Raw genomic sequence first — 14,532 nt, forward strand, 5'->3', positions numbered from 1 at the left:
GGTCAGGACTACTGACATCACTTTTGGATGCTGTGGGTGTCGACTTTTAGTGTCACTTTTTGACACCGTGGGTCGGGACGTACAGTCAACTGACATGCAGCACAAAAATGGGAACGTTGGATTTAGGAAAAGATTGTGTTTGGGATTATAGAATGTGTTTCAGTGACATGCAGGACAAGAACGAGATACAAACCCCGTTCTCTAGGGTGAAAGTCTTGTGTTGTTTGACCCATCCACCACCCCCCACCAACCTCCTTAAGGAGATCTTAGGTCTTTCATACTACTTGCAATCTTTGTCTCTCTTAACACTCCGTTATCTCACAGCGTCGCGATCGAGCTGCTGGTTTGCCCGGTGCATTCCATACAGGTACAGGGTGATTTTTGCGTCAATATCTGACGTTGAGAGCCACTGACCAAGGGTCTGTATTTTACGAGTTTGGATTGAGAACGGGTTCAGTGGACAGGGGGGGATCAATTGCCGTCTTGACATCCACCGAGGTATTTGCTTTAATATCACCTTAGTGTAAGTGAAGTCTATCAGTATTTTGTTAAGGCCAAACAAAAGGCCTGTGTGGCGGCGTGTTGGCGAGCATGGAGCGCTGCATGTTATCCAGGTCACAGTGATCTAATCAGGTGTGAATGAAAACACTTGGCAGAACTCCAGGCATCGCTGTGGCGTCATCATTCAGGGGGAAGGGAAACACATACAATACACACACACAAACACACACACACACACACACACACACACTTATCTTACTAGAGTTGTGGGGACACTTCAATGGAGAAATGGATATGGTAATATGATATACGGGTTATATTTTTCTGGTGTATTACAGTAAAGGAATGTAATTTTCTGAACTTTCCAGGCTGTTCTATTAGAGCTAATTAGCAGTAGCCCATAGGGAGTTGGGTTGGGAGCCAGTGGGTCGCTGGTTTAAGTCCCCCATTAAAGCACCATTTGTCAACTCTACATGTCGTCGCAATATCTTCATGGATGTATTTAGTCAAAAATATAACATTTGATTTTCTCCCTATCGTCCAGCCCTAGCCCTTTTTGGGAGTAATGGGGGACTTTAAATGACTATATTGAATAATTAGAAACAGAATTACAAATCCGAACACAAATTTAATTCCAATTCAGTACATTTTGGTCTGGACGAGTCATGGTGAGTTTAGCATCTTACATATTTCCAACATTGATCAGTTCACAATTTGTTCTTCTTCTGATTAATCAACGTATTGTTTGTTCTGTAAAATGTCAGAAAACCAAAGTCCAACTCAAAAAACAATTTAAATTGTGATGTTATGAAAAAATTTGAAACGGTTTGGCATGTTTGCTTGAATTAAATTAATTCTGAACATGACACATGCATACACACACACACAAAATATTCCATACAGTCCAACCACAAAGTTAAAACTCTGATAAAAGCAAAAAACTCTCAGGATGTTTTTTGGGGTTTTGTCCCCCCGAGCAGTGTCACCCTAACTCCACCCAGAGCGGCAGCCCTTCAATAGAGAAGCCTTCTACTTTCAATGTTCTAAGCTCAGACCAATCACAGCACCCGCAGCCCCCCTCCCCCACCCCTCCCTCATCTCCCGGGCCTTCAGCCAATCACGGCAGCCCCTGCTCCACACATGACTCTACGCGCTGCTGTGCATTAAGCGCCTCATATATAGTGCATGCATGGAAATGTGGAGCAGTTCGATAACATGCGTTGTAGCCAAGCTCCTGTGTGTGCTTGGAGGGGGGGGGGTTGCATGCATGTGGGAATGTGTGTGATTGGTTTACCTATTTAGAAGGAGAGAGAGAGGAGGGCAACAGAGAGAGAGAGAGAAAGAGAGAGAGAGAGATTTGTACACTTGTATTTGTAAACCGCTGGCTGAGTTCCCACTAGAGGCAGAGAGATCAGACTGAAAGAGAGTGTGTGAGCGTGTGTGTGTGTGTGTGTGTCAGGACTGAGACGGAGAGAGACAGGCAGGCAGACAGACACAGAGAGGAACCGTTCCACCACTCCTCAGCCCGTCTACATGAGGTTTCTTCCCGAATATGGAGGCTTTTCGCTCTCTTGATTTTGTTTTCCTACCCTCCAGTCACCAAAGATTCATGCTGCCGAACTTTTGGCCACATTTTTAGGTAAGTATTTAAACTGCTCGTGCTTCCCTAAGTCTTTTCATTTCCAACTTCACTGATTTAACACTTTTCCCACTTGTTTTACACTAATTACTACATTCAATGATTACATTGAAACACTACTCTATTTCTACAACGCTAATGTGTGGAAACTTTTGGATTTTCACTTATAAGCCGGTACAAAAGACATTTTTATTTGTTCTTGATGTGTATGAGCATTTGTGCTTTGGATTTGTGCAGTCGGTCTAAAACTGTGTTATGTGCTCTTGAAACCAGACAGCGGCTATGTGTGTGGGAGAGTTCTGAAAAGAATGTATGTGTGAATGAGAGGGAGACAGAGAGATTGTGTGAGCCAAACAAAGTGTGCCAAGTGTGAAAAGTGTGTGTGTGTGTGTGTGTGTGTGTGTGTCTGCATGTGCGTGTGCTCGTGTGACTGTCTGTGTACGTGTGCGTGTCTTATTTTTTTCAAAAGCTTGCTCTGTGGGAATGCGGAATGCGGACCGCGGTAGCCAGTAGCGATGTTTGACTGGGAGGAACTGAGCCAGACAGTAGACAAAAGCAAGCAGGGCTGTCCAGACAGGGCAGGTCAGCCATTAGAGACTGCAGCGGAGGGACAGGTCAGCCAGCTGCTGCTCCGCTCCACTAGGGGAGGGCATGCCCCGCCTTTAGCGTCAGGGTGGGGGGTTAGAGTTGCGATCGAGGTTAAGGGTGACCACGCTTCACTTTACAACTGCCCCTCAAAGTGCTCACCTTGCACCTCGCCTTTCCCCACTTAGAGAAAAAGACCGGTGTGCTTTGCAGGTTCATATGACTTGACTTGAATGTGCAAAGAACAGTTTCCCCCTGCATCATTGGGGAAATTTTCCAACACTCGTTTGTGTAAACATGTTGTCCAGTGCCTCCCCCCCAAAGTAGCAATGGTTCCAGATAAAAAATTAAAAAGCTGCTCTCAATGACTTACTAGAGTTGACCCAAAATACTAAAAATGTATGTAGGGAGGAAGGGAGGAAAACGCAGCAAAGGAAGTGTAAATGTGGAGGCAGTTAAATATAGACAAGGCTAAAGAGGAAGAATGACAGAGACTGTCTTTTCACAGAGTTTTTTTTTTTTTTTTTTTCTATTACTTTTTTTGTTGGTTTTCCCCCGCCGACGTGCGTGGGGCTCCCAGGGTTTGGAATGTATTCAGTGACAGGAATAATGGATATATATATATATATATATTATAAAATATATATAATATATTATATATTATATATATATAATAGAGAGAGAGAGAGAGAAAGATTTTTTTTTGTCCATGTCTGCTTTTGTCCAAAGCTCTTAATCCACCGCAAATCTGGGTGCGTGAAGGAGTAGCGACAACCAAGAAAAACATTGCCCCGTAATCACATATACAGTACACCGCGGCTGCTGCTGTAGTCAGAAAAAACACATTCACAGAAGGAACAAAAGGCTTAACATGAGGACGAACAAACAACACACACACATACATGAGTCTGGATTGATATTTAAGTGCTGGTGAAGGGGGGGGGGGAACAGCTCTTTGAAGCTACACGCAGCTGTGGAACTGAAAAACAAGTTTCATCACTTAAGGTCACGAATTCTATTTAGATTAACAAAAACAACAGTCCGGGCTGTGGTCTGGAAAACATTCATTCAAAACTTTGTGTGTGTGTGTGTGTGTGTGTGTGTACACTTTTGAGGCCCTCTGTCTGAAAGCAGAGTACAACTCAATCTCTGAAATGCCTGTACATGTCGAGTCTTGTTACCCAGATTCACATCTCAGCCCTCATCACCGGCGATGGCTGCCAACTGAAGTCATACACTCCATAACCCCAATCAACCGAGCCTTTTTTAGTGACGCCGGCACTGAAAACACTTCTAAACTATGCACTCCTGCCTACCTACAGCCTTCAAAAACAAGTGCTGTGTCTCCAGATGAGAAAAACAAAACAAAAAAAACACGCTGTTCTTACAAAATGTGTGTGAGCACAGACTTAAAGACTACAGGTAGTCAAAGTCCTTTGTTGACACAATGATAACACTTGGACTCTGTGGAGGTGAACTTGATGGCTTTGATTTTTTTTCTTGTTATTCCATCCCAAAAATTTGCTATGCAGCATTTTGGAAACCTTGCTGGTTTTTGTGCAGGCCAGTGGCACTTGTTGATTTTCAGTTCAGGGAAGACAGCGGTTGTGTAAGCGGCTCCTGTGACCCCGCACCCCGGCCCGGCCTGAGCTGAGGTCTGCATGGACTTTGATCCCATGGTTTGGAGCTTCGTTAGCCCCTCTGCACCCTGTGCTCCCTCACAGGGCCTGTGTGTGTGTGTGTATGTGTGTGTGTGTGTGTACCTGGATTTGAATAGAAACCAGACAGCGATGATGCCGCGCCGCGCCCCCCCCCCCCTCCTCTGTCACCACTCCCGAGCGGGACAATGAGGATTTGTTAGCGCTCAGCCGCGAGCCTGCTGACACAAAGCGCATAGCCTCCCAGTCCCTCAGCCCTGGAGTGTAAGCAAGCCGAAGCACAGGCGGGCAGGACACCAGCAGGGGGGCCCAGAGTGGGGGTTGGCGGTGTGGGGGCAGTTTGCAGGGGTGGGATTAGCAGACAAGAGCTCTGGGTTGGGGGATGGTGGCCTGAAATGAACAGGAAATTACTGCCTTTGATGAGGCAGAGGCAGATTCGCACAGGCTGAACTCCTCTGGGCCTCTTCCCCCGGCAATAAAAAAAAAAAATATGTTTGAGCAAAAAATATCCAAAGACTTCAAGGCCACCCCATGTGTCACTTCCCTCCGCCTACGATGGAGTTGTTAAGCCTGGACACAGGTGCAAAAAAAACACTCGCAAAAAGTTTCTCTCCACCAACACCAATACTGCTGCTGCTCGCTGCCCCCTCCCCAGCCTTTCCCTTCCCGTCCTCTTCCTGTCTTCAGACGCCAGCCCCTGACCATGTCATGGGAATCCTATTAAGCCATGCATCCATCCAACCCATTTTCACCTGCTGAAGGATCACAGCTCAATTTGAATACCACACTGCAAGGAAACAACAGACATCAACATTTATATTCAGCCTTCTGCATAAATATTTCAAAAACTGTGAGGGCGTGGAAAATACTGGAACTATACTAGCCGTTACAGTTGTTCCGATACCAGTATGGGAATGCTGGTATCAGTGAGTATGCAAGTTTTTACCCCGATCCGATACCACGTAATTTAGCCCTGGGAAAAAATAAATAAATCAATTGACTCTACTTTATTTAAAGTTCAAGACAGTCAAACTAGAGAACAGAAAGTTCTTTGGCATTCAGTCTCTGTAACCTGAGCCAGGCCATACATACAACAATGATAATAGTATTACAGAGTTAGTATAAAGCACACACACACACACACACACACACACACACACACACACACACACACACACACACACACACACACACACACACACACACACACACACACACACACACACACACACACACACACACACACACACACACACACACACACGTTCAGGAATCAGTAAGAAAAAAAAAAGGTAGAGAAAATTACATCAAAAGTTTAAAGAAGCAGAGATGGGGAGTTAAATGAACGTGGAAAATATGGATTTCTTACGCTTTCAATGAATTGGGATTTGTCTTTGTTAGGTACAAAAGAAGAACTTACCCAACATGATATCTGCCAGGGTCTTTAGACCGTGCTGGCCTCTTTTTTCACAATCAACTGATGATTCAACATCTTACAAAGGAATTGGGTTCTTTCCATTGCCACGGACTACATTTAAATGTCATATATATCTCTGATGTGTAACTCCCTTTGTGCCTTCGAGTGTATGTTTGCGTTCCTGAGCGTGAGGAGAGATGGTAATGTGTGTTCAGTGAATATCAGGGTCGATTAAAGTGTCTCGTCTGGTCGGGCTTCAGCAGATTAGACAGGCGGAGCAGATACAGGCCGCAGGCTGGTCGTCTGGCGTTCTGACCCACATTGCTCTGATGTGCACGTCACTTCCCATTACACTGACGATTGGACGCCACATCAGCTGAGAAAGTCGTGATTTGCATACCCTCCCCGCGGGCGAGGTCCTGCACACCGTAACCCCCCATGCTGTCATACTCCAACCCTGGCCGTCCCACCACCTGGCTACACAGGAAGCGTTGGATGAGTCACAATGAGGCCTCACCACCACGGCTCCGGGGTCCTAACTGTGTGGGTGGTGCATTTGGCACGCTAGCAGAATGCTGACCTTGATTCTAACATATTAATATCTAAGCTTCCGGATGTCAAATCAAATGAGTAAAAGCTTGTGACAGCACGTCCTCAGTTTTATTTTTAGCCAAAAGCAGCATGCATCTAAATTAATATCAGCTCTGCGCATTAAGAGCTGTCGAGGACAAATATTCAGATCAACGGCTTTAAAAAATAATAAATTCAGAAGAATTTGTCAATCGGACATTTTTATTTTTTTATTTTTTATTTTTTTAAACAGCTGGTTATTCATCCTTGTCGGCTCTCTGTGACTGAAGTAATGCTGGGACTGGCTCCGGTTTGTTAAGCAGTATAAGCATTCCTGATGGACAGCTTGCATTTCAGCTGTGGTTTCCAACCGTCCATTCTTAAACTATCACTCATCTCACTCACACATGTCCTGCCCTCTGGAGGTGATAAGTGGGAGTTAAACTAAGTGGGAGATTAAGCTTTTGGTGAAAGTGCAGAACATACAGAATGCAATGAACTGAGTTTGAGCTGTCAGTCTTGACACTTCAACAAGCACTTGGTGCGTCCGTGGATGCATTCTTAAGTATACAAAGCACAAAGCCGCCCACACATGATCAGCGGAAGAACCGCTATGTGCTGGTCGCTGCATTGTTTTCTTATGTCAACTTTGGCTTCGTCGCCGCTGAACTTTCCAGGGTGCAACCAATTCCAGAAGCAATGCTGACTTCTATACCTGCGGTGCGCTTTGCCTCTCTGCCCTGCCTCACTTTTTTTTACTTTTTTTTTTTTTAACCGCGGATCACGTGTAGGCGGCTTAAGAAGCCTCAGTGGCAGTTCTGCAGCTGGCTGACAGAGACGGGGCTGTTTTGCAGGCCGCCTGAAAGATAATTGGCAGCTATGGAGCGAAAAGCGGGCTCAGCAACAGATAAGGGTCGTGTGGAAAAGCTTCATAATCATCACGGATTAGCAAATGATAAATCATGGGTTCACACAAGTATGCTGTCACTGTTGGAAGAGCCGGAGAGAGAGGGGTAGGAGAGCGCGGATGAGAAGAGATATGAAAAAGAGTGGGATAGAGAGCATGTGAGAGGAGAGAAGAGAGTGAATAGTAAGGAAGATGTGGATGTTTTTTTTTTTTTTGCTGTAATTCAAAAGAAAAACACAATAATACCATCTAGCAGGTCAGCAGGAGAGGCAGGCTGAGAGGGGGGAAATGAAAAGAGGAGAAATTAAAAGCTCTGCCAACACTCCGGCTAATACAATCTTCTGCCTGTCAGATTACCTACTTTAATCCAGAAAGGTTTAACGCCTCTTAGAAATTTGAAAGGAGACATGAATTCAGCAGAGATTTTCCTTCTGCTGGAGGAGAGGAGGAAGGTGTCGGGGAGGAGGGATTTAGTCTCTTGAGCAACTCTCTAAAGCACTGGCCTCAACAACTTCTGCTGCACTGGCGTCAGACCGCTATGCAGAGGATCAACCAATTCGAACCGCCGCAGCGTTTGACTTGCACATTCCCGACTTATACCGCAGTGTTCACCTACCACTTGCGACAGTCGCGCATTTCCGCATCCGTACAAAAAAAAAAAAAAAAAAAATCATACATGAGCTCCATGTGTTTTATCCAGTTGAGTGAACCATCGCCTGTCTTTCATGCATACAGTAGGACAAAAAGATGAGCTTAACTTTGGCTTAAGCGGAGCTGATTAGGTCAACGGAGCACAAAGCACTGCACAGCGCGTTAGGGACACAGTACTGGGAAGGGGCGCGATGCACTGCAACGGTTGTCACACAAAGAAAAAGTGGGGCTATATGGGAATAAAATGACATCACGGACAAAACACAGAGAGAGGGTAACGGCCAGTATTAGGGGCGCTGATTTTAACTGTCAGTGTGGTACAGGAAGATGTTTTAGTTAATCACACCATAAATATGAAGCAATTCGAGGTATAGAATTTGGTGTATCCGGTTGTCTTTTGTGGGAATGCTGCTGCATTGGTGACCATTGAATGATTATTTTGCAGGGTGCGCCTCAATTTCAACAACGAAAACGAGCCATTTTGCCTCTTCTGAATCACATGTCCTAGACCTATTCCTTCCCCCTCCACTCAGTCATTTCAGGTAAACACACCAGCAAGATAAGAGATCGAGTCGGTCTGGCCGTGAGGTGGCAGAGGCAGAATAAAAAGGTTGATCAGTATCCAGGTCATTCCCGTGCTGGCTCACCCTGCTGGCTCCCACTGATAACGGAAATGTGAAATCAGTATTGGCGCCTGTGACTTTCACTGCTCTGTGCTATTTCTAAATCTCTCAGTGTGAGGCTTCCCCGCTCTGTGGATGGGGAGGAAGCATGAGATGGAGGGTGTGTTAAAGGGACGATGATCATGGCGATGGCCCGGTTCCCTGCTGTGTATTGCTGCAGTGCGGGGTGCAGCAAGTTTGAGTGTCGGGCAGACGAGGAAAACGCTGATCAAACACTGTTCGCCGACGAATCCACCACTGCACTGCGTCGACTCGACAGATTAAAAACATGGATTATGTGACATAAATGAGTGTTGTATAACCTTTTTGTTTGGGTTTTCTTGAGAATACATTAGTCTGTGTTTGGCAACTTATTTCTGCCGGGGCTTTAATGACGTCATTGATGCGCAGAGAATTCAAACAGAATATGAATTCCCCGAATAACGAAATATGATAGTTCGAGCGAGGATTTTGGGTGTGAGCTTTGACAATGCCAGCGTTCAAAGGGGGGCCGCGAGTCTGACCTGGGGATAAAGTCTGTTGGAGATTAAACTTTTTTTTTTTTTTTTTAAATAAATAAAGTGGCAGCAGGCTCCAGAGAAATGTCACGGTTAAATCCAGCAGACAACAACAAAGAACTCTCTCATCCCGCTTTGTTAGAGATCCTCAAACTGCTGCGAAAAAGAGCCTGGGATGCATATTCATTAGCCTCCGCGCTCATGACTAAAATGAGCCGACAAAGCTTTGGAGAAGAGAGGAGTGTGTCACATCCAGTGCCGTTTTCTCAGGCAAGCTGCGAGTGGATAAGTCAACTAGAGCAAGACTGACATGACGTGATCAAGTGCATCAACGATGGGTTCAGGTGCACAGCACAGAGAGAAAAAAACGACAGGCATGTCAATCAGTGCGGGAACTGAGAAAACTAGTTGTTGCAAGGAGGAACTGAGGAGATGATGGAGGGTTGGGGGGGGGGGGGGGGGGGGGGGGGTTTAGTCATAAGCAAGGCGAGGCAGCTTTATTTGTACAGCACATTTCAGCAACAGAGCAATACATAAAACTTAGTACATTAAGAAAAACAGTATTTCACCATCAAGATATAGTCACAGGTTAATGCTGAGAAAGTAGCTGGCATCAGAGATACGAGCTGGCCACAGTTTGGGTTGCAAATAAAATCCCTGGAGCCTTGGCAAGTTGTTCCATGCCACGTGGAGGCAAGGTTTATTTTTGCTGGAAAGGCTTGGCACTTCTCCTGAAGGAGTCCCTACACTGGACAGTGCTGCCTGTGCCCAGGATCAGTCAGTATGACCTGGACGTCAATGATCCATTGGTTGGTTTAACGCACACCAAGATCCAGAGAAATGCACTCTGCCTTGTCAAACCATGCACAACTGAAAGGTCCTTTTCAGTATTGTGTTGCTTTTTTTCCCCACCACCAGGCATGGTTCACTCAATGTTGATGTGTGCCAATAGCTTGGATCTTAAAAGATAAGATGGATTCTAGCACTTTGAGACCCATACTGTAACCATTGGAACCCCAGTTAGAGTTCAGCAACCTTTGTCATCTCCCTTTTGTCGTGCTTTCACTGTCAGATAACGGCAAAACCATGCCAAAAAATAACTTTAACAACCTGCAGTAGTATTGGATTCATGGGACTTAAATTATAATAGTAATCATCACCTGTGCTAAGACTAATATTAAAGTGTCCATATTATGAGGAAAAAAATTCTGGGATTTGGGGTGTTATTATACGTCTCTGGTGCTTCCATATGCATACAAACTTGGAAAAAAAACTATCCATGCTGTTTTGAGTGAGAGGTTTCTGAATGTCCTCTGCCTTCAGTCTCCAGGTTCAAAATCTGCACGGCTGTCTACGTCACTAGCCGAGACGAGGTGGCTAATCGTAGCATGCTAGCTTGTTCTCAATGGTAAAACACTGCTACAACACACACTAGTTCACCATAATCTCCAGAAGGACTACTTCCATGTCCCTGTTCTGCAGGTATTCAGTCTCCCAGCTAATCCTGCCTTGGACTGACCAAAGCTGGAGAAAGAGTTATCTAGCTGATGTGATCTTACATAGCTACCTACTGAGCATGTGCAACTCCCAACAAAGATAGTATAGAAGTGAGATTTTTCACTCTGTAGCTAAAACAGAGACCTAAACACACAGGGTGAAAAGAGGATCTACAGCAATGTGCAGTACAACAAAAATATGGTGTTTTTAGAAAATGAAACCATGTAAACCTATTCTGGTACAGCTCAAAATACAATTATGAACCTGAAAATGAGCAGAATACGGGCGCTTTGATGATGACATAATACAACCCATTCATTTATACCACATCTCACACACACACACACACACACACACACACACACACACACACACACACACACACACACACACACACACACACACACACACACACACACACACACACACACACACACACACACACACACCTCATTAGAATCAACATACAGGGCTGTTCACAATATGCAAGCATATACTTTATTTGTATTGCTACTGCTAGGCCATAATAGATCCCTTCTATTTATCTAACCGTGATTTATCCATTTCTTTATTGACTTCCTCGTGTCATATCAGCACTGTTATATATCACGGTCCATTCCCCTTCACAAATGTGTGACAACAAACGCAGCAGTGTGACCGCTAAATACGATACTGCAGGAAGCCCTTCGCAACGCTAACTCTCATAATGAAAATTCTGCATTCAAGCAGATATCAAAATGTGTGATTATTTTGTGACTGACACAGCAATTAGGGCATTTTGGTTGAATTTGATTGAGTTTGTCCGCAAAGAGGATCACAGCCCGAGTGATATTTAGCGATATAATCTCCTCACTTGCACTTCCATTAGAACATGTCTCGCAATGCCAGTGGATTGTATAATGCTAATCAAGAGGCATGATGGATTGGGAAGGGTGAGAGATCAGATGCTAGCAGCCTCCCAGCTGAGTATTTTTGAACAGGCATCTGAGTTATGCTGGGAGTGTCTGGTTAACTATGGGGACATGCGAGCAAAACATTTATTCTGTCAGGCAGGTATTGCTTGCTGATATGATATCTCTGTGCCTACCTTTTCATAGCATGTGAGATTCTGTGAAGTGACCACAATATGTAATGAAAAGTGAAAGAAAGAAATGATTTGGCCATGAGAGGAACTAGTAGGGGGTTGTAGACAGTAACTAGGGCTGCTTAAATAATTTATTCTCCAAAATCCTCTAAAATCAATTTTTGATTGAGTGATCTGATATCGATTAATAAAGTCCTAGTCTATAAACACGGCGTTCTACTTTCAGGTTTGTTCAGGTGCTGCCAGAAGTTCCGCTGGATGACCTTCCGCTTTCATAGTGTTGCAATTTTATACTCTGGTGGATTTATGAGGACTTTGGTTAACCTTTTCTCAGATAGTGGCAGGGTAAATCCAGACAGCTAGCTAAACTATCTGTCCAATCTGAGTTGAACGAGCATATGTTCCACCAAAACGAGTTCCTTCCAGAGTCTATTTTGCAGAAGCGCCACGGCTCTGCCCGAAGCTTAGCACTGCCAAAGATGATTGTGATTGGTTTAAAGAAATGGCAATAAACCAGAGCATGTTTTTCTCCCATCCCGGAAATGCTGCGTGGACTCGCCAGACCCTCCTCTGCAGCGCTGTGAAGGAAGGTCTGGCAAAGCAATGTGCCTTTTCCCCATGGATGTATAAGGGCATCATGTGATTGGCTGGGGGTTTCAATTCCACTATGTTTAATTTACAGGGTTGCTTCTTGCGTGTACAATTCACCGTAGATGTTCTAAAATAAAAAATAGATTGTCCCTTAATTGATATTAAATCAAAATTAGGGCTGCATGATATGAGGAAATGTTGACAGATTGCGTTGGAATGCGGAGGGAATTATAATTTTTGCATTTTCATTCTCATTTGCATTGAATAATATTGCAATAAAAAATATTATAGTGTGATTTTGGTAAGGACCTGTACCTAACAAAAACGTTTTCCTTGCAGCACCACAATACTTCATTCGGAATGCACTAGTTCATATTGCAATAAAATTGCAGTTAATTGTGCAGCCCTATGGAAAATGTAATCAAATCAGGACCTTGTGAATCCAATCAGGAAATGATTTGGGATACCCAGCCCTAACTGTACCAGGTGGATTGCTAGGGTTTGGCTGCTCAAGGGCTTTGAATGGTGGGCGGGGGGGGGGGGGGGGGGGGGGGGGGGGGGGGGGGGGGGGTCATCTTCCAATCCAGGGACTTCCTGGAACTGTTTCCTAACTCAACATTTTTAGTTCCTGGTTAAGCTCTCCCAGACTTTGTTAGAGTTGAGGCTAGGTTTAGTTCAACTTGTTGTAGAGAAAAACAGCATGCACAACAACCAGTTCTTCTTCCTGGTGCACAAAATAAATTCCTCTAGGGTTCTAGGCTGAAAAAAGATCCCCACAATTTCATCTTGTAATCAGCGTTTAGGCTCCTAACCAAAGAAAAAAAAAACAGAACCAGGGTTACATGGATAACTCAGCATGTAATGATCTACTTTTTAGCCACGTCTAAACTTATCCCTGACTGCAAGTTCACGTTTTTACACAAATAAAAACAGGTTGAAGTCCTAACATTAGCACATGATTTCCTAACCCTATAACTGACATGTATGCTAGACTGACTTTACCAGTCGGAGCTCATTTTGGTGAACTTTGTGCATGTGTGTTGGGTTTGCCATGTTTCAGGCAGCATAGAGTCCTGGCTGCAGAACAGCCAGCTATGCAGGCAACGCGACAGCGAGTACACTGTGTGCTTTTCATTGTCCAACCCCTGGAATGTGCTGACGACGCAGGGTTCACACCGGTTCAGTCACACTGTTGCACTCTTCACTCTGGCCCCGTCTCATTCTCACCCAGCTATTTTTACAAGCAATACTTTTTGCAAGTTTGTCAGTTATGCAAAAGCTTCTGGGAGACCACAGCAGCAGCGGAATTATCAAGAACCGTGATGCAAGTGTACGGCCACGCCTCAAACGGATGAATAAGTCATTGTGCATGCAGCAAGTTAACATAAATTTCCCATAAGTTCTCCCAAGTACCGGGAGAGGGGGAAGTCAAGTCAGATGAAAAAGAAAAAAAAAAATAAGGGAGGGAGAGATATTTGAGAATGAAAAAAGCCTCTGTGTGTGTGTGGGGCATGCAGCCAAGCAGTACAAGTGCCAAAGAGGGAAGCCATTGAAGCCTGAGCCAGAGGGACTGAAAAAAAACTATTAATTTCCACCTTGTCTGTGAGTGGAAACACAGAAAGAAATTAGGGAAAATGTGGAAGAATATATTCTTGGAGGAAGAAACGGAGCCAAGGGGGCATCTAGCTGGTAAGACATTCTTAGAGATAAGACAAATTGGGGGGAAAATGACTACATTAAAATAGGAATATCAACGTCACAAAAGAGCTATTGCAAATTATTTATCCATTTGTTTAGAAGCCTTTGTCTTACACTATGTTTATTAATTTCTGATTGAAGGTGACAAAGTTTCAAGGCTTTTCAACCCGAGACGTTAGGACTTTTTGTTTGGGTGAAAGCGCTAGATGGGAACAATGATGACGGCTGTGGAAATAATTCATGGAACACATGAAAAGGAGAACTGTTTTAGTTCCGTATTGTGGCAATAATGACGTCTCCTGCAAGGTCAGTGAACTGTGTCAGAGCAGGAGAAAGTGAATTTTGCCTCTCCATTACCAAAGTGATCATTCATTATTGAAGAAAGCAGGAGCGAGTGGCTCTTTTCCGAAAGCCTAGAGAACGCAGAAAAATCTGTGGATCCAATTCTCTCGTTTTCCAGAACACACATCCTGCAGAACTGCAACAAATACCTCTACAATGAGTTGCATCATATATTTAATACCTCCCAAACAGGTTTCGGTATGTCCTCAAAA

At 44.4% G+C, this 14,532-nt stretch overlaps 2 long non-coding RNA genes across 2 annotated transcripts in view; one reads left to right on the plus strand and one right to left on the minus strand.

Annotated features, from left to right (window-relative positions):
• LOC116689488 (uncharacterized) overlaps window positions 1-14,532 on the minus strand; it is a 17,005-nt gene that overhangs the window by 214 nt on the left and 2,259 nt on the right. The window lies entirely within an intron of this gene.
• The window catches only part of LOC116689487 (uncharacterized), a 13,710-nt gene continuing 904 nt past the window's right edge, over window positions 1,727-14,532 (plus strand). Inside the window, exon 1 of the long non-coding RNA XR_004332005.1 lies at window positions 1,727-2,140. This is a non-coding gene — a long non-coding RNA (uncharacterized LOC116689487). The remainder of the gene's footprint in view (window positions 2,141-14,532) is intronic.

Source organism: Etheostoma spectabile, chromosome 5 (assembly GCF_008692095.1).
Source record: "Etheostoma spectabile isolate EspeVRDwgs_2016 chromosome 5, UIUC_Espe_1.0, whole genome shotgun sequence".
Lineage (NCBI taxonomy): Eukaryota > Metazoa > Chordata > Actinopteri > Perciformes > Percidae > Etheostoma > Etheostoma spectabile.